Source organism: Mytilus californianus, unplaced genomic scaffold (assembly GCF_021869535.1).
Source record: "Mytilus californianus isolate M0D057914Y unplaced genomic scaffold, xbMytCali1.0.p SCAF_7, whole genome shotgun sequence".
Taxonomy (NCBI): domain Eukaryota; kingdom Metazoa; phylum Mollusca; class Bivalvia; order Mytilida; family Mytilidae; genus Mytilus; species Mytilus californianus.
In genome coordinates this window covers 10,249,821-10,255,820 of record NW_026262723.1, presented here as the reverse complement: position 1 = coordinate 10,255,820, position 6,000 = coordinate 10,249,821, and the positions used below count along the sequence as shown (strand labels likewise).

General features: G+C 33.1%; 1 protein-coding gene across 1 annotated transcript in view; it reads right to left on the bottom strand.

Annotated features, from left to right (window-relative positions):
- Positions 1-2,721: 2,721 nt before the first annotated feature.
- Positions 2,722-6,000, bottom strand: part of LOC127710156 (somatostatin receptor type 2-like) — a 43,109-nt gene continuing 39,830 nt past the window's right edge. Inside the window, exon 3 of the mRNA XM_052215892.1 lies at positions 2,722-3,065. The gene's annotated coding sequence lies outside the window, so the exon portion shown is untranslated. The remainder of the gene's footprint in view (positions 3,066-6,000) is intronic.

The window sequence follows — 6,000 nt, the reverse complement described above, 5'->3', positions numbered from 1 at the left end:
GATACTGTTGTCAGGTCATTAAAGATGGCATTTTTTGGAATTAATATGATTCACTCATAGGGTCTTTGTATCGTAAATAAACACATTTATTCTAAAACCAGTTGTTGAAATGATACAGGTTATGTTCTTCTCATATGTTTTATGATGGTATGATACTAAACCCCTAAAGGGAGGGATTGTGCTTGTATGATCAAGACATAACCGTTCAATCAGTTTAATTGAGGTCTGGAGCTTGCATGTCAGTAGCTGCTAGTAGTCCTTTGTTATTTGATGTTATTATTGTCATTTTGCTTAGTTTCTTCTGTTACTTATTCTACAATTTAGGGGCCAGCTGAAGCCTGCATCCGGGTGTGGGATTTTTCTTGCTGTGTTGAGAGCCCATTGGTGTCATGGGCTGTTTTCTGCTCTTTGGTCGGGTTGTTGTCTCTTTGACACATTCCCCGTCTCCATTCTCAATTTTATTTTTTATTAAAATAAGAAACAATAACATATGCATGTCAAAATATTGCACTAAGACTTTGTACGACCATGGAAGTAACATGAAAAGTCAATATAATACTTCCATGGTACGAAGGACGCCCTTTTAATCTCACTAGCCTCGCCAGTTTCATCCACCCAGTGATTGTAGAGACGTACCGGATATACCAGGCTTACAAGTAGGTTTAATTTGACAGACGCGCCTTACGTCAACATAAGGCTTATTAATCAGTACCACTCAACTCATAACAATTGGAGGCAAACTGCTTTTCAATGGCCTCTAAAGGCAAATTTGTTCCTTTACATTATAAATCGCAATTTATGGCTAAGCTGCAATTTGTCAGAAATTTTACAAATTATATTCAACAACGATCTGCAGATTGCAGATCCGCAACAAAAATCTGCAGTTATTTGAATGGCAGATTCGTGTTACATTTAATGTTTATATTCTTACTAAGTCTAACATTAAATGCAATCGTTATCCCTTTTAAAGTTCAGTTTGAAATCTTCGAAAGACAACTATTCTTTTCGTTTTCTTTCCTTTTGTTATTCTTCATTTCTTAAATGATCATTCGTTGGATCAGTCTTGTTTGGTGTATACATTTCTGGCCTTTGTTAGTCTTGTATGTTTTTTAATTTTAGTTAATTTATAACGTTTTGGAGTTTAGTATGACGTCAATTTTCACTCAACTAGTATACATTATTGTTCAGGGGCCATCTGAAGCCCGCCTCTGGGTGTGGGATTTTCTCGCTGTGTTGAAGACCCATTGGTTGTCTTCGGCTGTTTTCTGCTCTTCGTTCGGATTGTTGCCTCTTTGACACATTCCCTATTTCCAGTCTCAATTTTATTTGTCAAATTATCTGATATGCGCGTGTTTGCAGCTACGATACTGGCATGGAAAAACGAATATTGTGTTACTGAAATTTGTTGTTATAAAACTTTGTAGGAATTCATTTGAAATTAAGTTATGTAATCATTTGAAATTAAGTTATGTATCTCTCTCGTCCATTACTCTGGTTCGGTTTTTTTCTGCTCTCCAAGGTTGTATAAGTTTTGTGATTTTTAAACATTTTGACCTCAAGCATAACTGAAGAGACATTTGTTGTCCAAATACCCTTCTGGTTCAGTAATAATGGTAGCGTTTAATTTTGATACTACCACTGGGTCGGTACATCTACTTGTAAGCTGTAAGTCCAAAAAGGTATCCCCAGCATAGCAGCTAAGTACTATCGTACTGACATAAACATACGGATACTTTTTTATTGAAATGTGCTGTTATAACTTAAAAATCAGTAAATCATGTAAAATTAAGGAATGCATCTCCATCGTTTATAGTTCTGATTTCTTGTCCGACTTTACTTTTAAGGATTTTTTTCATTTACATGTATATCTGCTCTTAAACGTTTGTATAAGGCTTTGGATTTGGCCTCGAGTGTCACTTAAGTTAAATAATATTCAACATGCGCATCGTGGGGCAGTAAAATTGATACTCATTGTCGAAGGTCGTGTAGTGATCTATAATTGACTAACTTCTACGTCATTTGGTCTCTGATGGAGAGTTGTCTTATTGACAATCATACCACATCTTATTTTTATCATATCCAGAAATCAACGCCACTTTGCTTATTTGAATATTATACTAAAAAAATCGGATACGGGTCACGGAAATTATATTGAAATGATAGGGAATTCTGACAAAAATGTCTGTTTTAACTTTAATTTAAGTGATAAACAGGTTGCCGGGACAGAAAATAAATATACACACAATATACACCATTTAAACGAAACATAATGACTGTCGTTGCAAAAATCAAGGTTCCTGAGCTATTTTAAAAATCGAAGCGAGAGGCTTTTAACATTGCAGTATAAAATACAGGCTAAAATGGCTGAAACGTCAAATTTGCAAACTTCGTGTTGAAAACTGGCTAACAAGGTAATTACAAAAACAGTTGCCGGGATGAAATTTGAAACTTGAATGTCCAAAGAATAAGCAAGTCCAAACCTTGTATATGTAGTCGTTGAACTCTAGGTTCCCACGTAAAGTTAAAATGCCCATATTTCAAGAAAAATAAAATCACGAAAACACGAAAAATTCATTAAATTCGCGTTCATTGTTTTGATTTTGACCGCCAGACAACTTTACGGAAATATCAGAGTGATTATAAACAAGGACTCTGTGACGGGCAACTTATAATATCCGTGTTTTTAAGATTTTAATGATGTCAAGCCAGTCCAGTTCAAACTATTATCACGTGGTACAATTCTCATTTACATGTAATGAATATTAATTAGCAAAAGTACTACTAATTTCTGGCTATATATTGTTTTTAAGAGTTGATTTTAGTTTTTCATGTTGTGTGGTTTGTTTGTTCGTTCGTCTTATTATTTCGGTCATGAGGTTTTCCTTTTTTTTTTACATGGTTTAATATGTACATCATTTTATTTTTTTTAAACATCGAAAATACAATATAATATAAATACGAAACTAATTTGGATTTATGAATTAGCTTTGTCCAACATGTTTGATTCTGCAAAATGTGACCCACACATCTGATGATCCCTGTAAAGTACATTGATGATACGTTATCTGAAAAAAAGAGAAAATATATTAGATGTTAATCAGAAAATGGTGTCACAACGTAACTATCAAACAGACTACATAAATTGACAACATTGAATCAACGTCATTATTTGTAATTTATTGTCATATGTTGACGCCGTATTATAGAGAAATTAATTAAATTTTCAAAGAACCGCGCGATCGACAAAATCCTACATCTTTTTTTAAATTTCAAGGGTAAGTATGGTGTCAACAGTTTGGGTAATTTTGTTAATTTTTGTGTTCTGTCTTTTGTTGAGCAGCGAGTTATTGTAGCACAGGTTTATTTTTTAAAATCAAACAGATTTTGGTTGAACATAATGTATTTTTAAAGCAAATCCAAAGTCCGTTTTAATTTCTTGCTAATGAAGCCTGTTCCCTTGTTAGCAACCCATATGGTACATTTGCAGATAGAGGTTGGTATTTTTTTATCTCCTGGCAAGCAAAGCTCAACTTCCTCGTCAACGTGGTTCATTTTGTCCTGGTCTGGACTGTACAATGTAATCAGTAAAAATTGAATGTTGTTTTAGAAGATAAAAATGAAAATACCACAATGAATGATAATACACTCATGGCTATTACATGATGGCCAGTTTAAAGAGAGCATCAGGCCTTCGATTGGGAAACTGGCAATCCTGGGCAAAGTCATAATAGAATATAGCTGAGTTGTGGTTATGTTGGATAAAGGTTTCTCCCTTTACTTTTTGCTTAGTTAAATATAATGTACAGTTTTTACACAGGTAGTATGATTTTACCTTAATCCTAAAAGTGTATTGGTTAATTAACAATTACGTATATTATTGAAAAAACTTAAGATACAATTATTTTGAATTGACAGTGAATGGTTTAGATGTATTTTTTTTTACTAATATAATTTGTTTTATTCTAAGGTGCATTATGCGAATAAAAAAAACCACACACACATACATCCTCTGACATTATAAGTGAGTCCATCCATTTGGCTAATATTGCATCAAATAATTTTTTTTTATAAAATAGTTTACACAATGGCATGCTCGCTTAATCAGTGACTGTAAACACATTTTGATTTTAGAAAACATCGAAAGTTTAATGTAAAATTGAAACCAAAATATGGAATTGTTTGATTGTTGGTGGCTCTTTAAAATTAATTTAAAGAATTGTTAGGCCAATATATAAAAATACCTGCAGTGTCGGATGTGGAACAAGCTTCAGAAACAAGTTGAAACAAGAGTGCACACATTGAAATGTCTCGCCTGCTTTACTAACCATTGATTTTAAAGATAAAGGTTTTACTAAAAGCATTACAGCAACTTAACATTTTTAAAGATCTATGACAATGAGGTCAAGGTCAGATAAATCGTGTCAGAAAGACATATATGGTTGACCTACTGCGTATGCTAATTGCAAAACAGACCAAAACACAAAAACGTAACATTTATCAATGAACCATGAAAATGAGGTCAAGGCTAGATTATACCTGCCAGACAGACATGTGCACCTTACAATTATTCCATACACCAAATATAGCTGACATATTGCAATAAGTATTTGAAAAACAGACCAAAACACAAAAACTTTATAATGACCATTGAACCATAAAAATAAGGTCAAGGTCAGATGATACCTGCGAGACAGACATGTACATCTTACAATCATTCCACACATCAAATATAGTTCACCTATTGCTTATAGTACATGAAAAACAGACAAAAACACAAAAACTTAACATTGACCAATGAACCATACAAACGAGGTCAAGGTCAGATGATATCTGCCAGACAGACATGTACACCTTACACATTACATACGCCAAATAAAGTTCACCTATTGCTTATGGTACTTGAAAAATGAAAAAAAACAGAAAAGCTTAACATTGACCTATGCACCATGAAAATGAGGTCAAGGTCATGTGATACCTGATACACAGACTTGTACACCTTACAATCATTCCATAAACCAAATAAAGTTGATCTATTGTTTATAGTATTTGAGAAACGGACCTAATCATGTAACTTTAACCTTGATCACTGATCCATGAAATGAGGTTTAGGTCTGTTGAACTCTGTCTGACGGACATCTAGACGTTGCAAGGAACCCGTATACCAAATATAGTTATCATATTTCTCATAATAAGTGAGAAATTCACATGACAAAAAAACTCATTTTTTTTCAAGCAGTCGCTGAACCATGAAAATGAGGTCAAGGACAATGAACATATAGTTGACGGAAACTTCGTAACATAAGGTATCTGCATACAAGATATGAAGCATCTAGGTCTTCTACTTTCTGAAATATAAAGCTTTATACAAATAGTTTACGCCGCCGGATAGTAATACCTATATCTCGCATACTGTGACTTTCGTCGCAGGCGAGACAGAAACGAGGCTCAAATGAATTTTATATCTCAACATTGGCCATTCTTAACATATGAAAATTTGCTTTCCTTTTTGTCTTTGAATTCGGTATTTAAACGTTAATGTTAAGTTTGATATATATTTTTTTTAAATAAAAATTCTAGTTCAAAAACAAAAACGGCATTGATATTTATTGCTTAGAGTAGGATACCAAACTGTCACTTAAACAAACGCCCATACTACCGATCGCTCATACTAAATAATCTGTGCAAATATCATATGAGTTTTTAACTCCTCTTTACTTTAGTTATAGTTAAATTGCCCAGATGAAAGATAAAAATGACGACATTTATCTTTTATTCAAACACAATTCAAATTATATGAAAATATCTGCTTTCTTTGCATGATATTTACTAATGATATACAACTCAATATTCACTGCTTTATGAAATTCTGTTATTGACATTTAATTGGATCCTTAAATGTTAATGGTTCCCAATGGATAGTGCTGAACATGCAGAATTTAAATAATTTCATGCAGTGTAATAGAAAAATATAAATACAGCAAAGTGCGCAAGATTTACAAG